Source organism: Bombina bombina, chromosome 2 (genome assembly GCF_027579735.1).
Source record: "Bombina bombina isolate aBomBom1 chromosome 2, aBomBom1.pri, whole genome shotgun sequence".
Classification (NCBI taxonomy): domain Eukaryota; kingdom Metazoa; phylum Chordata; class Amphibia; order Anura; family Bombinatoridae; genus Bombina; species Bombina bombina.
This window is the reverse complement of record NC_069500.1, coordinates 984,118,630-984,139,641: the sequence shown is the minus strand read 5'-3', so window position 1 is coordinate 984,139,641 and position 21,012 is coordinate 984,118,630.

Sequence of the window (21,012 nt, the reverse complement as noted above, 5' to 3'; positions counted from 1 at the left end):
ACCATCATGGCCGCCACCCGGAAGCATCCCCCTTAATAAAGTCTTTTTAACCTTAGACTTTGCCACGGTTCTTCTATATATTTTCCACGCACAACTTTTTTAACTCCGCACTGGTGGTTAGTAATAGCCACGATACATACACAGAGGTGAGAGTTATTTTGTGCATCTTTGGTATATACATTGGCCGGTACTGCATTGAGGCATCGAGGAGGAGCTTGCAGCATACCGTTGAGCAGTTTACTGGGCGACTGTAAGAGCCCAGAAGGCACATATAGCACTTGTTCAGTGCTTTGGACCCTGTAAGTACGGTATATCTGAGTGGGGAATTTCTGACATCATTGACCCTGCACTATTGTGGCGCCTTCTTTCTTTTCTATATCTATGGCATGAATACCCATGTATTGCAATGGCAGAGTCAGGTATTTTTGCAGTTAGCCACGATTCAGAAATCACAATGATTTTTGGCTTGTATTGTAAACACCAAGCTTGCAGTGCATCGATTTTTGGTAGTAAGCTGTGGATATTACAGTGCACAAAGGAGAGGCCTTTTTTAGCTTGAAGGCTAGGAATGGAATTTGCTGGGGGGACCAGGGTTAGACTCTACATCATTTGCAAGGGCAAGTAACATAAGGAATAGGAATTTGGACATAGTTTTTGTTTGGCCATATAGTGAATGGGATACTTTATAATTTTGAGAGGTGGGGGTAGGAGGGTTATTTTTTATAACTCTCCACCAGCACTCAGCAGATAAGTTACAGCAACAGAGCAGGCCATGGTGTATGATAATTAGTTTTCCAGTTTGAGGTGTGTGCTTATGGCGGTAATGATAGGAACAAAATTGGAGTGAGAAAAGGGCTGTCATGAATATTAGTATGGTCATATTTGGATTCATGTTAGTGCTATGAGGTGTGTAGATGAAAATAAAACAAAAATAGTACTATATAAAAAATAAAGAAATATATATATATATATATACTCTATCGATGTGGGATATATAGCTATTTGTAGGGAGAGAGGATATGTATTCTAAAGGGTTAAGTGAATGGAAGGATGTGCTGATCAGTGTTTGCAGCTGTCAGTTTAGGAGAATGAAAGTTGTGTGGGAGACTATCTATAAGTGAGGGAATGAGCTTGGGGTGGGATGGGAAGTGAGGGAATGAGCTTGGGGTGGGATGGGAAGTGAGGGAATGAGCTTGGGGTGGGATGGGAAGTGAGGGAATGAGCTTGGGGTGGGATGGGAAGTGAGGGAATGAGCTTGGGGTGGGATGGGAAGTGAGGGAATGAGCTTGGGGTGGAATGGGAGGTGAGGGAATGAGCTTGGGGTGGGATGGGAGGTGAGGGAATGAGCTTGGGGTGGGATGGGATGGAAAATATCTTCCAGAGGCTACCTGTTGCAGAGGGCTGTGTGTCAGCTGAAGTAAGTTGATCTGTGAATTTTCTTTAAAGACTGTGGCAAATATACTTTAAAATTCAGCTGTTGCAGAGGGCTGTGTGTCAGCTGAAGTAAGTTGGTCTGTGAATTTTCTTTACAGTATATATAAATATATATATTTTTTTTTTTTTCTAGGTGAAGAACATAGGAATTTCAAGTATTTCTATTTAAAACACATTAGAACACATTCAAACACATTAAAATGAATAAACATAATATTGCATGTTTCAAGGTATTTCACTGAGAAGGTATCAAAAGTGCACATACAACTATACTGTATATATATATATATGTGTGTGTGTGTATATACTGTATGTATATGGAATCTGAGGAGCATTTTGTAGAAATAAATGACACCATAGAAAATGTATCATTATGTTCTCAGTTATGTATTTGATATCTGCAGATTTTCTTTGAAACCGGCTGATAAAAGAGAAGGTGTAGTCATACAAATCAGTAATGACCGCATACAAGAATCAGAGAAAGACTAATCTCTTTGTTGGATCAAGTATTCTATCATTGTTTCTTATTGGGAATGAATGTGCCATGAACACCTGTGGTACAGTAAGTCTCTTCAATTTGAGGGTAGAAAATATATCTAAAGCACAAAAAACACTGTTTGCCCATATTTTTGTTGCCACTAATTTGGGAATAGCAAGAGCTTTGTGGAAGCAAGATCTTCCCACATTCTTCCACATGGTTATATTCCCAAAGATAGACATATGGGGCTCAATTTATTAAATTGTTGGGCAGACGGAATTCACTACTGTGAACATGTCTGCTGGACCTTGCTGCCTTTATTGTTGCACAAGCCTTTGCTTGTGCAATACCGTCCCCTGCTCTATTGGCCACAAGCAGGGGCTGTTAATCATCCCGATTGGAAGGGGATGGACTGCTGCTACTTAATTATCATTTCAGGCAAAGCCTGAAACACTGGAGCCACAGAGCTGCCTTCGCAGCTTGTTAAATGGGGCCCCATGTGTACTGGAGAATCTGAGAATCTTGGACAGAGGCAGACATAGTTGACAATGTACAATAGAGATATAATGACAAAGGATGAGGGATTCAGGGGACAATGATGTAGGTACCCTGAGGGCATTTTACAAGCTGATATACACTTCTTACTTGCATTCACACCCTGTACAACATAGGAGGGTTACAAATAAGTTTTCCTTGTTTACCAGGAAACTGATTGCACATAAAAGATTACTATGCAGTTTTTCTGAAATCATTCTGATAGGTTGTCAAGATAAATTCAGTTCTACCATCCTCAGCACAGCTACTGAGGAGGAATGGTCTATACGTGACCTAACAGAATTATTGTGGATGTGTAAGTCATAAAAAAAATAATAATTCACTTGATAGATGGTAAAGTTGATAGCAAACATGCTATGATCCATGAATTTTAAGTAGGTGTATAATTATGTATTTGTAGATGTAAAATGTTTGAACTACTTTGATGCCGTACTATTAGTTTTATTGTTAATAAACCTTAAAGGGGCACAAAACCCAAATTTTTCTTTCATGCTTCAGTTAGAGCATGCAATTTTCTAATTTACTCCTATTATCCTTTTTATCGTTCTCTTGCTATCTTTATTTGAAAGCTTGGGAGCCGGCTCATTTTTGGTTCAGCACCTTGGGTAGCGCTTGCTGATTGGTAGCTATATTTAGCCACCAATAAGCAAGCGCTACACAGGTGCTGAACAAAAAATGGGCCGGCTCTTATCCTTACATTTCTGCATTTTCAAATAAAGATAACAAGAGAACGAAGAAAATTTGAGAATAGGAATAAATTAGAAAGTTGCTTAAAATTGCAAGCTCTATCTGAATCACAAAAGAAAAAAAAATTGGGTTTAGTTTCCCTTTAATAAATAAAATTTAAAAAAGAAGCATACAAAAATTAAATTATCGCCTAGATTTAGAGTTTTGTCGGTAAAAAGCCGCGTAGATAAAGCTGCTTTTTTTGCCAACGCACCCTTCCAACAACGCTGGTATTTAGAGTTGTCTGTGGGGCTGCGTTAGGCTCAAAAAAGGGAGCGTTGAGCCTAATGTAGCTCCACTTCAACCCTCAATACCAGCGTTGCTTACGATAGCGGTAAGCTGGCAAAACGTGCTCTTGCACGATATCCCCATAGGAAACAATGGGGCATTTTGGGCTGAAAAAAAACCTAACACCTGCAAAAAAGTAGTGTTCAGCTCCTAACGCAGCCCCATTGTTTCCTATGGGGAAACACTTTCTAAGTCTGCACCTAACACCCTAACATGTACCCCGAGTCTAAACACCCCTAACCTTACACTTATTAACCTTTAATCTGCCGCCCCCGCTATCGCTGACACCTGCATTATACTATTAACCCCTAATCTGCCGCTCCGTACACCGCCACAACCTACATTATACTTATGAACCCCTAATCTGCTCCCCCTAACATCGCTGACACCTATATTATATTTATTACCCCCTAATCTGCCCCCCCAATGTCGCTGCTACCTTACCTACACTTATTAACCCCTAATCTGCCGACCGGACCTCGCCGCCACTATAATAAATGTATTAACCCCTAAACCGCCGCACTCCCGCCTCGGAAACACTATAATAAATTTGATTAACCCCTAATCTGCCCTCCCTAACATCGCCGCCAACTACCTACAATTATTAACCCCTAATCTCCTGCCCGCACCGTCGCCGCTACTGATCGGAACAGCCAATAGAATGTGAGTTCAATACGATTGGCTGATTGGATTAGCCAATTGGATTGAACTTCAATCTGATTGGCTGATTGCATCAGCCAATCAGATTTTTTCTACCTTAATTCCGATTGGCTGATTCTATCAGCCAATCTGAACTGAAGGGACGCCATCTTGGATGACGTCCCTTAAAGGAACCTTAATTCATTATTAGTCCGTCGGTTGAAGAGGATGGCTCCACGTCGGCTCTGTTGAAGATGGCTCCGCTCCGCTCTAGATGGATGAAGATTGAAGACGCCGCCTGGATGAACACTTCTACCGGATGGAGGACCTCTTCTTTGCCACTTGGATGAAGACTTCTACCGGATCAAGGACCTCCTCTGCGCACCTTGGATGAAGAATTCGGCACGGCTGGGTGAAGACAATGTTAAATTCAGGGGGTTAGCGATAGGTTTATTTAAGGGGTTTGGGTGGATTAGAGTAGGGGTAGGTGGGTGGTGAGTTGTAATGTTGGGGGGGTATTGTATTTTTCTTTTCAGGTAAAAGAGCTGATTACTTTGGGGCAAGGCCCCGCAAAAAGCCCTTTTAAGGGCTGGTAAAAGAGCTGATTTTTTATTTTGGGGGGCTTTTTTATTTTATTAGGGGGCCTAGATTAGGTGTAATTAGTTTAAACTGCTTGTAATTCTTTTTATTTCTTGTAATTTAGTGTTTTTTTTGTATTATAGTATAGTTTATTTAATTGCATTTTATTTTAGCTAATTGTATGTAATTTATTTAATTAATTTAATGATAGTGTAGTGTTAGGTGTATTTGTAACTTAGGTTAGGATTTATGTTACAGGTAATTTTGTATTTATTTTAACTAGGTAGCTTAAATAGTTATTAACTATTTATTAGCTATTGTATCTAGTTAAAATAAATACAAAGTGGCCTGTAAAATAAATATAAATCCTAAAATAGCTACAATGTAATTATTAGTTATATTGTAGCTATATTAGGGTTTATTTGATAGGTAAGTATTTAGTTTTAAATAGGATTAATTTAGTTAATTTTAGGAATATTATTTAGTTTAATTTAAATTATATTTATGTTAGGGGGGTGTTAGTGTTAGAGTTAGGTTTAGGGGTTAATAAATTTATTATAGTAGCGGCAACGGTGCGGGCAGGAGGATTAGGGGTTAATAATTGTAGGTAGGTGGCGGCAATGTTAGGGAGGGCAGATTAGAGGTTAATACTATTTATTATAGTGTTAGCGAGGCGGAAGTGCGTCGATTTAGGGGTGAATACATTTATTATAGTGGCGGCGAGGTCCGGTCGTCAGATTAGGGGTTAATAAGTGTAGTTAGGTAGCGGCGACGTTGGGGGGGGCAGATTAGGGGTTAATAAATATAATATAGGGGTCAGCGATGTTAGGGGCAGCAGATTAGGGGTTCATAGGGATAATGTAGGTGGCGGCGGTGTCCGGTCGGCAGATTAGGGGTTACATTTTTTTATTAGAGTGGCGGCGATTTGGGGGGGCCTCGGTTTAGGGGTACATAGGTAGTTTATGGGTGTTAGTGTACTTTAGAGCACAGTAGTTAAGAGCTTTATATTCCGGCGTTAGCCCATAAAGCTCTTAACTACTGACTTTTTTTGGCGTTAGGAGTCTTGTCGTTAGAGGGTCTACCGCTCACTTCTCCCAAGACTCCAAATACCAGCGTTAGGCAGATCCCATTGAAAAGATAGGATACGCAATTGGCGTAAGGGGATCTGCGGTAGCCTGGAATCGCGGTAGGGAAGTGAGCGGTAGACCCTTTTCTGCCTGACTCTAAATACCAGCGGGCGACCAAAATCTTTTGACGGCTAACGCAAAACTCTAAACCTAGGTGATTGTTAACACCTATTCTGGGAATCACTATTCCACCCTGCTATATAATCTTCAATATATAAATCTATGAATAGCTTTAAAGGGACAGTCTAGTCAAAATTAAACTTTCATGATTCAGATAGGACATGCAATTTTAAACAACTTTCCAATTTACTTTTATCGTTACATTTGCTTTGTTCTCTTGGTATTCTCTGTTGCAAGCTAAACCTAGGTAGGCTCATATGCTAATTTCTAAGCCTTGAAGGCCACCTCTTATTTTGACAGTTTTCACAGCTAGAGAGTGCTAGTTCATCTGTGCCATATAGATAACATTTTGCTCACTCCTGTGGAGTTATTAATGAGTCGGCATCAATTCGCTAAAATGCAAGCCTGTCAAAAGAACTGAAATAAGGGGCCAATCCACAGAGGCTTAGATATAAGGTTATCACAGAGGTAAAAATGATATTAATTTAACCGTGTTGGTTATGCAAAACTGGAGAATGGGTAATAAAGGGATTAGCTATCTTTTTAAACAATTAAAATTAATTCTAGAGTAGACTGTCCCAGAAGCCAAATTTGTGAATAGAAAAGAGCTTCTCATAAATAAAAATCAAGCTATAGAAACAGAGAGGTATCCTGTTATGTGACCCTTGACTTAACTATTATAATGATCCAAGGGTAATTTTGAAGAAGTATAAGGACATCAAAATTGTTTAGTCATTTCTAAATCAAAATCAGTAGAAAGGAGAGATAATCAAATCATGACTAATTGGTTACAGATAATGGAAGGTGTGTACAAATATGGGAGGGCACATTGTTCTATGTACACATTTGTACCTTAATAAGAATGAAATAATTCTTCTATCAGTTCAATGATTCTGAATGATTGTTTATTAGTAAAAGGATTAATGGTAAGTATGCACACCAGTTGAAATGTAGATCTAATTGTATGGTTAATATTAAGAAGGGTTTTATGGAAAACAATGTTTCTGGACTTTTTAGAAAATTGAATGTGTTCATATCTAGTGCTTTAGAAGTGCAAGCTAAAGGCCATGTCCTAAAATTTCTCCTAGGGGTAATACATTAGAACTTTTAAGACAGAGGGAGACATATTGGATATTTATAAATGAAACTGTCTTTAAGTTGATTGACTTGATATCTTTATGGATTGATTAACATATGGATAGAATAATATGTCTACATTTTCCTAAATATCTGCTATTCCTTATTACATAAAAGGAATATATTGCATACTGTTAAAAAAATAATGATATTTTTATGAATTGGTGTTATGATGTTAATTGGACTAAGAGGTCTGTTTTAATGTATTCTGGCTAGATTATAAGTGGTGCAAGAGCGATATCTTTGTTTTTTTCCGAAAATAGTGCTCAGATTACAAGTTGGAAGTAAATGCGATTGCAAGAGCGCAGTCGCATTTTACGCTCATCAGGTTTGCGCAACTGGCAACCTTTGCGTAAGGGGTAGTGCGTTAATAAAAGTTACACTAAACACAACATAAATACATTAAATATTGCAGTTACACTCATAAACGCTACCGATAAAAATAATTCATAGAAATATTATAAAAAAGTTATGAGAACTCAAAGGTATATGGTATATGACAAGGTGTTTGACTGCAAAGGGCTATATTGTATATATACATACACATACATGTCTAAATATGTGTATATCTATCTATCTATCTATATATATATATATATATATATATATATATATATATATATATATATATATATATACAAAAATATTTATAACACACAGAGAAAGTCCAGCACTCACAAGCTCTCAGCTAAGATTAAAATAGAAGGGTTAGTTACCGCATTTGGCCAAATGGGACAAGCCCAGGTACCACGTCAAGGGCCCTTCCAAAAACCTGGGACCCTAAAACAGTCAGACAATGCATGCTCTCAATCCAACAAACTGGGAACAAGTGAAGGGTGCACAGGCTTATTTAATCACCCCAGACATATACAAAACACGGAAGGGGACTGCACTCTCAGACCGGACCGGTTACAAATCCCATGACCATGCAACATGCTCAGCCCTGGGTGCTCACTGGCACTCACAGGAAGCTGTGCTGTCCCCAGAGTCACAGGCAGTTAACCCCAGACAGGTCTGGGTGCAAATACCCTAGGAAAAGATTACAAAACAAATTAATACAACACTCAGAGAAAGTCCAGCACTAACTTACAAGCTCTCAGCTAAAATTAAAAGCAAAAATGGAACGGTTAGTTACCACATTTGGCAGAATGGGACAAGCCCAGGTACCACATCAAGGTCCCTTCCAAAAACCTGGGACCCTAAAACAGCCACACAATGCAAGCTCTCAATCCAACAAACTGGGAACAAGTGAAGGGTGCACAGGCTTATATAATCACCCATGACATATACAAAACACAGAAGGGTCCTGCACTCTCAGAACAGACCGAGTACACATCCCATGACCCTGCAACATGCTCATCCCTGGGTGCTCACTGGCACTCACAGGAAGCTGTACTGTCCCCAGAGTCACAGGCAGTTAACCTCAGACAGATCTGGGTGCAAGAACCATAGGGAAAATTACAAAACAAATTAATACAACATGCAGAGAAAGTCCAGCACTCACTTACAAGCTCTCAGCTAAAATTAAAAGCAAACATGGAAGGGTTAGTTACAGCGTTTGGCCAAATGGGACAAGCCCAGGTACCACGTCAAGGTCCTTTCCAAAAACCTGGGACCCTAAAACAGCCACACAATGCAAACTCTCAATCCAACAAACTGGGAACAAGTGAAGGGTGCACAGGCTTATGCAATCACCCCAGACTTATACAAAACATGGAAGGGGTCTGCACTCTCAGACTGGACTGGGTACATATCCGATGACCCTGCAACATGCTCAGCCCTGGGTGCTCACTGGCACTCACAGGAAGCTGTGCTGTCCCAAGAGTCATAGGCAGTTAACCCCAGACAGGACCTATATAGCTATTCCTATAAATATATAAGTTTAGATATCTATTTTACATTAACATATATATATATATATATATATATATATATATATATATATATATATATATATATATATATATAATATATTTAACTAGTTGTGGCCCACGGCTTCTTTTTTGTAATTTGTAAAAAATAGCGAAAAACCCGACCACTCAAAATGACGTGCCCTCAAGTGTGTGCCCGTTCGGGTTCTACACTCGCTGACATGAACTTCTTGAGTTTTCGTTAATTCTCTGTGTTTCTCGTAATCAAAATACCAATTTTCATGTCTGTAACATCTTCGTTTTTGAGATATAGGTATCCTCATAAATCAGCCCCCCCCTTTTGACCCACCTTAAGTGGATGTTTGGGAAATGTTAAAACACGTGTTTCTTTATTTTTAAAGGAGAATCTAAATACCAATTTTCACGTCTGTAACATCTTTGGTTTTTGAGATATAGGTATCCTCATAAATCAGCCCTCCCTCTTTTGAACCCCCTTAAAGGGACATTCTAGGCCAGAATAAACTTTCATGATTCAGATAGAGCATGCAATTTTAAACAATTTTCCAATTTACTTTTATCACCAATTTTGCTTTGTTCTCTTGGTATTCTTAGTTGAAAGCTTAACCTAGGAGGTTCATATGCTAATTCCTTAGACCTTGAAGCCCACCTCTTTCAGATTGCATTTTAACAGTTTTTCACCACTAGAGGGTGTTAGTTCACGTATTTCATATAGATAACACTGTGCTCGTGCACAAGAAGTTATCTGGGAGCAGGCACTGATTGGCTAGACTGCAAGTCTGTCAAAAGAACTGAAAAAAGGGGCAGTTTGCAGAGGCTTAGATACAAGATAATCACAGAGGTTAAAAGTATATTATTATAACTGTGTTGGTTATGCAAAACTGGATAATGGGTAATAAAGGGATTATCTATCTTTTAAAACAATAAAAATTCTGGTGTAGACTGTCCCTTTAAGTAAATTTTGGGGAAATGGTAAAACACATGTTTATTTATTTTTGAAGAAGAATCTAAATACCAATTTTACTGTCTGTAACATCGTCTGTTTTGGGGATTATATGTATCCTCATAATTCAGCCCCCCCCCTTTTGACCCCCTTAAGTGAATTTTGGGGAAATGGTAAAGCACGTGTTTCTTTATTTTTCAAGGATAATTTAAATACCAATGTTCACATCTGTAACATCGTCAGTTTTTGAGATATAGGTATCCTCATAAAAAAGTTTGCCCCCCTTTTTCACCCCCTTAGGGACATCATTTTCAAAAATCCTTCCTTAGTGGTACCTACATCATAAAAACAACGTACCTTCCAAATTTCACATTCCAAGGTTAAACGGTTTGAGCTAGGCGTTGATGAGTGAGTCAGTCAGGACATATATATATATATATATATATATATGTGATAAAAAAATTAATTTTTCCTATGTGAAGAACATAGAAATGGAAAATATATCAGCCAGTAGGATTGAGCTCGCATTCTATTGGCTGATTGGAACAGCCAATAGAATGCAAGGTCAATCCTATTGGCTGATTGGATCAGCCAATCGGATTGAACTTCAATCCTATTGGCTGATTTCATCAGCCAATTGGATTTTTCCTACCTTAATTCCGATTGGCTGAGAGAATTCTATCAGCCAATCAGAATTAAAGGGACGCCATCTTGGATGACGTCATTTAAAGGAACCTTCATTCTTCAGTCGACATCGGATGGAAGAGGATGCTCCACGTCGGATGTCTTCAAGATGGACCCGCTCCGCTCCAGATGGAAGACTATAGAAGATGCCGCCTGGTTGAAGACTTCTGCCGGTCTGGATGTCCTCTTCTGGCTGGATCGGATGAAGACTTGTGCCCCTCGGAGGTCCACTTGTGCCTGGCAGGGTGAAGACGACTCAAGGTAGGGAGATCTTCAAGGGGGTAGTGTTAGTTTTTTTTAAGGGGGAATTGGGTGGGTTTTAGAGTAGGGTTGGGTGTGTGGGTGGTGGGTTTTAATGTTGGGGGGTATTGTATTTTTTTTTACAGGTAATAGAGCTGATTACTTTGGGGCAATGCCCTGCAAAAGGCCCTTTTAAGGGCTATTTGTAATTTAGTATAGGGTAGGGAATGTTATTATTTTATTAGGGGGCTTAGATTAGGTGTAATTAGTTTAAACCTTGTAATTTTCTTTTTATTTTCTGTAATTTAGTGGGGGGGTTTTTTTGTACTTTAATTTAGTTTTTTTTATTGTATTTAATTTTAGGTAATTGTAGATAATTAATATAATTTATTTAATGATAGTGTAGTGTTAGGTGTAATTGTAACTTAGGTTAGGATTTATTTTACAGGTAAATTTGTCTTTATTTTAACTAGGTAGCTATTAAATAGTTAATAACTATTTAATAACTATTGTACCTAGTTAAAATAAATACAAAGTTGCCTGTAAAATAAAAATAAATCCTAAAATAGCTACAATTTAATTATTAATTATATTGCAGCTATCTTAGGGTTTATTTTATAGGTAAGTATTTATTTTTAAATAGGAATAATTAAGTTAATAATAGTACATTTATTTAAATAATATTTAAGTTAGGGGGTTGTTAGGGTTAGACTTAGGTTTAGGGGTTAATAACTTTATTATAGTGGTGGCGATGTTGGCGGCTATGGCGGTTTAGGGGTTAATACTTGAATAGGTTTATTGCGTTGTCGGTTAATGGCAGATTAAGGGTTAATAGTTTTAAGAGGTAGTTTGCGATGTTGGGGTTGGCAGATTTAGGGGTTAATAATTTAGTTATTACTTGCGGTGTGGGTTTGATGGCGGTTTAGGGTATAATAGACTTTATTAGTTATTGTGGTGGGGGATTGCGGTTGACAGGTATATAGACATTGCGCATGCGTTAGGTATTAGTTTATTTTTGCAGGCATTTTCGGGAGTTACGGTGCTCCCATACTCAGTGCAAGGCCTGCTACGGCTGCCTTTTATGGCGAGGTAAAAATGGAGTAAGATTTCTCCATTTTTGCCACTTAAGGCCTTGCACTGGATATTGGATACCGATTTACGACGCGGTCCCATGTTAGCCTATGGGAGTAATAATTGCGAGCGACGGGTGAAATATACGCACGTAACTTGTATGCTACACCGTATATGTAATACCAAAATCGCGTGAAAACTGGCGTCGCCGGCTTTTGCGGGCGACGCTGCATATGTAATGGGGATCCAGATTTCTGAGAAGGCAGGTTGAGAAAAACCCTCGGGTGACTGCAAAAGACCTGCAGCAATACTTGGTGGCAACAGGCATTGAAGTTTCAGTTTGCACAGTAGGGCACATACTAAACAAAGAAGGTTTATGTGCCAGAACTCCAAGACGTACACCACTACTGTCCCAAAAGCACAGGAAAAGTCAGCTCCAATATGCTCAAAATCATATACATAAGCCACTGAAGTTTTGGGATTCTGTTCTGTTATTGATTAAATTACATGTATTCAGTTACATGTTTTGTCATAATTTAAAAAGAAAATAACGATATATACACAGTTAAGGGTGGTTTAAAGAAGTTAGATTTCAATTAAAAAAAAAGTTAGACAGGTTCTATTAAAAAAATCAAGTCTATTTGGGAGTATTTCTAATGATAAATAAGGCGCATATATAATACTAATGAAGAGATTTATCATTAACCTGCCGCATCTCGCCTTTGGAAATTAGCGTTAAAATACTACCGTTTTTATGATAAATATGGGCGCCTCTCCAAAGGCGGCTGCGGAGAACTGGTAGGAGAACTGAAAGTCATATTTCAAGAATGAATGATAAATGTAGCCTTAAGTACTAAAGATGCTTGTCATGAATGGTTAAATATTTTGGAGTCTGCAGTATTCATTAAAAGTTGCATTTTCAGTTTAATTTGGGGAAACCACTTGAAGCAGTCGTTGTGTTGAGCTATTTCAATTGCTTTTGTTTGATTTGTTCATTGCAAACAGCTGAAAGTCTGTACATTTTGACAATAAACTGGATTTGCAATGGGGGTTGAATACTTTTGATTACAACGGTATAGGCATATATAAAAGTGCATTGGTACCCTTTGCAGTCAAGTAGCTGAAAACATGAAAAATCATATTTATGCAATATTCATATTTAATAAAGTGTTTAACTGTGTATGTATTGTAAATATTTCACACTTCAATGTTCTTCATATAGGGGGAATATGTTCTAAGTATTTTTAAATAGATATTCCTATATATATATCTGTATATATCTATATATCTATATCTATATATATATTCCAGCGCTATATATATATCTATATATATATTCCAGAGCTGGAAATCTGTTGGCGCTTTATAAATAAATAATAATAATAATAATAGGTATAGATATATTTTACCAAAAAAGCAACAGATATATAATTAGAAACATTTTTTTAAATGAAATAGAACATATTACTCTGTGTGAAGAACATTGGAATGCGAAATATTCATAATTCATGTCGGGGTTAGCGCACTTGAAAAAAACATAATTTATGTAAGAACTTACCTGATAAATTCATTTCTTTCATATTAGCAAGAGTCCATGAGCTAGTGACGTATGGGATATACATTCCTACCAGGAGGGGCAAAGTTTCCCAAACCTTAAAATGCCTATAAATACACCCCTCACCACACCCACAATTCAGTTTAACGAATAACCAAGAAGTGGGGTGATAAGAAAGGAGCGAAAGCATCAAAAATAAGGAATTGGAATAATTGTGCTTTATACAAAAAAATCATAACCACCACAAAAAGGGTGGGCCTCATGGACTCTTGCTAAATTCTAATATGAAAGAAATGAATTTATCAGGTAAGTTCTTACATAAATTATGTTTTCTTTCATGTAATTAGCAAGAGTCCATGAGCTAGTGACGTATGGGATAGCAGATACCCAAGATGTGGAACTTCCACGCAAGAGTCACTAGAGAGGGAGGGATAAAATAAAGACAGCCAATCACGCTGAAAAAATTAATCCACTACCCAAACAAAAGTTTAAATTTTTATAATGAAAAAAAACTGAAATATAAGCAGAAGAATCAAACTGAAACAGCTGCCTGAAGTACTATTCCACCAAAAAACTGCTTCTGAAGAAGAGAAAACATCAAAATGGTAGAATTTAGTAAAAATATGCAAAGAAGACCAAGTCATTGCTTTGCAAATCTTATCAACAGAAGCTTCATTCTTAAAAGCCCAGGAAGTAGAAACTGACCTAGTAGAATGAGAATAATAGAGACTGAAGGTTCCAACAAACGGAACCCAATAAACTTGTCACTTGTCTGTTAGAGACAAAAACATTGACACAATCTATCTGGAAACCTAAAAAAGGTGATCCTTGTGTGAGGAATCAAGGAGCTTTTGATAAAAAGATCCTCTAACCATGTCTTGAATAAACAACAAAGTTGAATCGTATGAGATTCCGCAGAACGAAAAGACTGAGCCAGTACCACAATACCGTCCAAATAAGGAACACTGAGAACCTTGAAAAGATTCTTAGAGCTGTCGCTAGACCAGAAGGAAAAACAACAAATTGGTAATGCTTGTCAAAAAAAGAGAATCTCAGAAAATAAAAATAATCTGAATGAAAACAGAAAATGAAGATATGCATCTATTGTATCTATTGTAAACAAATAATGCCATCACTGACCAAAAAGGCAGAATAGATCATATAAATACCATTCTAAAAGATGGTACACTTATATGACAGATCAAAAAGATTTTCTATCTTTGGAACAATGAATAGTCTTGAAAAAAACGCCACAACCCAGTTCCTAAAAAGAAACTGGAATAAATACCCCAGAAAACTCCAGGTCTGAGACACACTTCAGGAAAGTGTTAGTCTTACTGGAATAGCTGGAATATGATAGAGAAAAAAGACTTCTCACAGACAGTTTTACTCTGAAACCTATTCTGTACCCAAAGTCTAAGAAGTTTGGACTGAATAGAACCAAACAAATTTCAAAAAAAGTCTTAACCTGCCCCTTACCAGCCAAGCTGGAATAAGAATCTCACCTACATGCAAATTTGGGGAGCTGACTTTGAACTTTAACCCCTTAACGACCAACGACTTATGGGGTACGTCCTGCAAAAAAATGCAGTTAATGACCAAGGACGTACCCCATACGTCGTTGGTCTTTGAAAGCAGTGGAAGCGATCCTGATCACTTCCAACTGCTTTCATGTTATAGCAGTGATGCCTCGATATTGAGGCATCCTGCTATAACATTTTTTAGCCCACCGATGAAGAGAGAGCCACCCTGTGGCCCTCTCTGCATCGGCCATCAATGGCCATGTTCGTTGGTGGGTGGGAGCTGATCCGTGGGGAAGGGGGCGAGATCGAGTGCGCGCGGGTGCGCGGGTGTACGCGCGTGCACGTGAGCGGGTGCGCGGGTGCGCACGCGTGCACGTGAGCGGGTGCGCGGGTGCGCACGCGTGCACGTGAGCGGGTGCGCGCGCGTGCACGGGAGCGGGTGCGCGCGCGTGCACGGGAGCGGGTGCGCGCGCGGGCGGGTGGGAACCCTACACAATGGAACAAATGTTAAGTGGTACATGGTGGGAGAGAGGGTGGGAACATTACAAATTAACTTGTAATTTAGCGATCTGGGAGGGTGGGAGGTTGGGGGTTGAGGGGGGGCAGCTACACTACAAAAAATAGAATTTTTAAAATAATAAAATATAATAAAAAACATATTTGATTTCAAACTGGGTACTGGCAGACAGCTGCCAGTACCCAATATGGCGCATAATAAGGCAGAGAGGGGGGTTAGAGAGCTGTTTGGGGGGGATCAGGGAGGTTGGGGGCTAAGGGGGGATCCTACAGAGCAGAATTATCATTTTTTTTTTTTTTTAAATCCCAAAAAAACTCTTATTTTAGTACTGGCAGACTTACTGCCAGTACTTAAGATGGCAGGGACAATTGTGGGGTGGTGGAGGGAAGAGAGCTGTTTGGGAGGGATCAGGGGGTGTGATGTGTCATGTGGGAGGTTGATACCTACACTAAAGCTAAAATTAACCCTGCAAGCTCCCTACAAGCTCCCTAATTAACCCCTTCAATGCTGGGCATTATACACGTGTGGTGCGCAACGGCATTTAGCTGCCTTCTAATTACCAAAAAGCAAAGCCAAAGCCATATATGTCTGCTATTTCTGAACAAAGGGGATCCCAGAGAAGCTTTTACAACCATTTATGCCATAATTGCACAAGCTGTTTGTAAATAATTTCAGTGAGAAACCTAAAATTGTGAAAAATTTAACGCTTTATTTTTATTTGTTAGCATTTGGCGGTGAAATGGTGGCATGAAATATACCAAAATGGGCCTAGATCAATACTTTGGGTTGTCTACTACATTATACTAAAGCTAAAATTAACCCTAAAAGCACATGTAAACATTGGGTATTTCTAAACTCAGGACAAAATTTAGAAACTATTTAGCATGGGTGTTTTTTGGTGGTTGTAGATGTGTAACAGATTTTGGGGGTCAAAGTTAGAAAAAGTGTGTTTTTTTCCATTTTTTCCTCATATTTTATAATTTTTTTTATAGTAAATTATAAGATATGATGAAAATAATGGTATCTTTAGAAAGTCCATTTAGTGGCGAGAAAAACGGTATATAATATGTGTGGGTACAGTAAATGAGTAAGAGGAAAATTACAGCTAAACACAAACGCTGCAGAAATGTAAAAATAGCCTTGTCCCAAACGGACAGAAAATGGAAAAGTGCTGTGGTCCTTAAGGGGTTAAAAAGGCTTAATTGAATGAAGAAAAAAACTTCCAATTATAAACATGTTACTTGGGGAAGAATTCAGGATTCCGTTCCTTAGTAAGAACAGAAAACTATATAAGCTTAAAGTTTTAGTCTTAGAATTCAATCTTGGGGCGCGATCCGATATAGATCGCAGTTTGCGGCACAAGCGAGGGAACCGGCGTCGCCCGCAGTTTCAGCTCGCAACTCGAGCTATCCCATATAAGTCGCCGTCCGATGCTAACGTGCCGTAAGTCTGACAAACCAGCGATGTCCAGAAATCTGCGCAAGTACAAATTTCTGGCGTCGCCAGTGACTTGCGGCACGTTAGAAACTGCTTGCGCCTATAAAACCTGACTAAAGTCTAAAACACCCGCACTGTCTAACACGCCTCCCTAACATAGCTCGACACGTATAACCCTCTATCCGCTATCCCCCCTCACTATCCTAACAATAAAAAAGCTATTAACCCCTAAACCGCCGCTCCCGTACCCCGCCGCAACCTAATAAAGTTATTAACCCCTAAACCGTCGCTCCCGTACCCCGCCGCCAGCTATATTATATCTATAACCCCCTAAAGTGAGCCCCTAACACCGCCGCCATCTATATTAAAATTATTAACCCCTAATGTAAGCCCCTTATACCGCCGCCATCTCTATTAAAATGATTAACCCCTAATTTAATCTACCTACCCCGCCGCCAGCTATATTATCTATGTTAACCCTAAGTATATTATAGTTAATATAGGTATTACATTATATATATTAACTATATTAACCCTAATTATATTAGGGTTAATATAGTTAATATAGTTACTATAGTATTTATATTAACTATATTAACTCTATCTAACCCTAACACCCCTAACTAAATTTATATTAAATTAATCTAATTCATTTATAAACTAAAATATTCCTATTTAAATCTAAATACTTACCTATAAAATAAACCCTAAGATAGCTACAATATAATTAATAATTACATTGTAGCTATGTTAGGGTTAATATTTATTTTGCATAAATAAAAAGAGAGAAGCGCTCAACCTGGGAACGAACAACAGCATAATAGCTTGTTCTATGGCTAGTTACCACCCTAGAAGCAGCCTCTTTTTGCTCAATATGTGCCTTTCACAGAGAAGAACTTTACTGTAGCATATCAGTCTGATCCTGACTTCACAGTACAGTCCAGCCCCGAAATACCAGGCAATCCTTCTCTGAACAAGACAAACAGCAAAACCCCAGACGTACGTTTCGGCCTATTGTGGGCCTCGTCAGTGAGGTGCAGCCATATCGCTCTAGGCACACTGAGCAACGGGTCCACGTCTGGATTCCCGCATCACACTTAGGGAGACTTCCCTAAGTGTCATAATTTGCATAAATAAAAAGAGAGAAGCGCTCAACCTGGGAACGAACAACAGCATAATAGCTTGTTCTATGGCTAGTTACCACCCTAGAAGCAGCCTCTTTTTGCTCAATATGTGCCTTTCACAGAGAAGAACTTTCCTGTAGCATATCAGTCTGATCCTGACTTCACAGTACAGTCCAGCCCCGAAATACCAGGCAATCCTTCTCTGAACAAGACAAACAGCAAAACCCCAGACGTACGTTTCGGCCTATTGTGGGCCTCGTCAGTGAGGTGCAGCCATATCGCTCTAGGCACACTGAGCAACGGGTCCACGTCTGGATTCCCGCATCACACTTAGGGAGACTTCCCTAAGTGTCATAATTTGCATAAATAAAAAGAGAGAAGCGCTCAACCTGGGAACGAACAACAGCATAATAGCTTGTTCTATGGCTAGTTACCACCCTAGAAGCAGCCTCTTTTTGCTCAATATGTGCCTTTCACAGAGAAGAACTTTCCTGTAGCATATCAGTCTGATCCTGACTTCACAGTACAGTCCAGCCCCGAAATACCAGGCAATCCTTCTCTGAACAAGACAAACAGCAAAACCCCAGACGTACGTTTCGGCCTATTGTGGGCCTCGTCAGTGAGGTGCAGCCATATCGCTCTAGGCACACTGAGCAACGGGTCCACGTCTGGATTCCCGCATCACACTTAGGGAGACTTCCCTAAGTGTCATAATTTGCATAAATAAAAAGAGAGAAGCGCTCAACCTGGGAACGAACAACAGCATAATAGCTTGTTCTATGGCTAGTTACCACCCTAGAAGCAGCCTCTTTTTGCTCAATATGTGCCTTTCACAGAGAAGAACTTTCCTGTAGCATATCAGTCTGATCCTGACTTCACAGTACAGTCCAGCCCCGAAATACCAGGCAATCCTTCTCTGAACAAGACAAACAGCAAAACCCCAGACGTACGTTTCGGCCTATTGTGGGCCTCGTCAGTGAGGTGCAGCCATATCGCTCTAGGCACACTGAGCAACGGGTCCACGTCTGGATTCCCGCATCACACTTAGGGAGACTTCCCTAAGTGTCATAATTTGCATAAATAAAAAGAGAGAAGCGCTCAACCTGGGAACGAACAACAGCATAATAGCTTGTTCTATGGCTAGTTACCACCCTAGAAGCAGCCTCTTTTTGCTCAATATGTGCCTTTCACAGAGAAGAACTTTCCTGTAGCATATCAGTCTGATCCTGACTTCACAGTACAGTCCAGCCCCGAAATACCAGGCAATCCTTCTCTGAACAAGACAAACAGCAAAACCCCAGACGTACGTTTCGGCCTATTGTGGGCCTCGTCAGTGAGGTGCAGCCATATCGCTCTAGGCACACTGAGCAACGGGTCCACGTCTGGATTCCCGCATCACACTTAGGGAGACTTCCCTAAGTGTCATAATTTGCATAAATAAAAAGAGAGAAGCGCTCAACCTGGGAACGAACAACAGCATAATAGCTTGTTCTATGGCTAGTTACCACCCTAGAAGCAGCCTCTTTTTGCTCAATATGTGCCTTTCACAGAGAAGAACTTTCCTGTAGCATATCAGTCTGATCCTGACTTCACAGTACAGTCCAGCCCCGAAATACCAGGCAATCCTTCTCTGAACAAGACAAACAGCAAAACCCCAGACGTACGTTTTGGCCTATTGTGGGCCTCGTCAGTGAGGTGCAGCCATATCGCTCTAGGCACACTGAGCAACGGGTCCACGTCTGGATTCCCGCATCACACTTAGGGAGACTTCCCTAAGTGTCATAATTTGCATAAATAAAAAGAGAGAAGCGCTCAACCTGGGAACGAACAACAGCATAATAGCTTGTTCTATGGCTAGTTACCACCCTAGAAGCAGCCTCTTTTTGCTCAATATGTGCCTTTCACAGAGAAGAACTTTCCTGTAGCATATCAGTCTGATCCTGACTTCACAGTACAGTCCAGCCCCGAAATACCAGGCAATCCTTCTCTGAACAAGACAAACAGCAAAACCCCAGACGTACGTTTCGGCCTATTGTGGGCCTCATCAGTGAGGTGCAGCCATATCGCTCTAGGCACACTGAGCAACGGGTCCACGTCTGGATTCCCGCATCACACTTAGGGAGACTTCCCTAAGTGTCATAATTTGCATAAATAAAAAGAGAGAAGCGCTCAACCTGGGAACGAACAACAGCATAATAGCTTGTTCTATGGCTAGTTACCACCCTAGAAGCAGCCTCTTTTTGCTCAATATGTGCCTTTCACAGAGAAGAACTTTCCTGTAGCATATCAGTCTGATCCTGACTTCACAGTACAGTCCAGCCCCGAAATACCAGGCAATCCTTCTCTGAACAAGACAAACAGCAAAACCCCAGACGTACGTTTCGGCCTATTGTGGGCCTCGTCAGTGAGGTGCAGCCATATCGCTCTAGGCACACTGAGCAACGGGTCCACGTCTGGATTCCCGCATCACACTTAGGGAGACTTCCCTAAGTGTCATAATTTGCATAAATAAAAAGAGAGAAGCGCTCAACCTGGGAACGAACAACAGCATAATAGCTTGTTCTATGGCTAGTTACCACCCTAGAAGCAGCCTCTTTTTGCTCAATATGTGCCTTTCACAGAGAAGAACTTTCCTGTAGCATATCAGTCTGATCCTGACTTCACAGTACAGTCCAGCCCCGAAATACCAGGCAATCCTTCTCTGAACAAGACAAACAGCAAAACCCCAGACGTACGTTTCGGCCTATTGTGGGCCTCGTCAGTGAGGTGCAGCCATATCGCTCTAGGCACACTGAGCAACGGGTCCACGTCTGGATTCCCGCATCACACTTAGGGAGACTTCCCTAAGTGTCATAATTTGCATAAATAAAAAGAGAGAAGCGCTCAACCTGGGAACGAACAACAGCATAATAGCTTGTTCTATGGCTAGTTACCACCCTAGAAGCA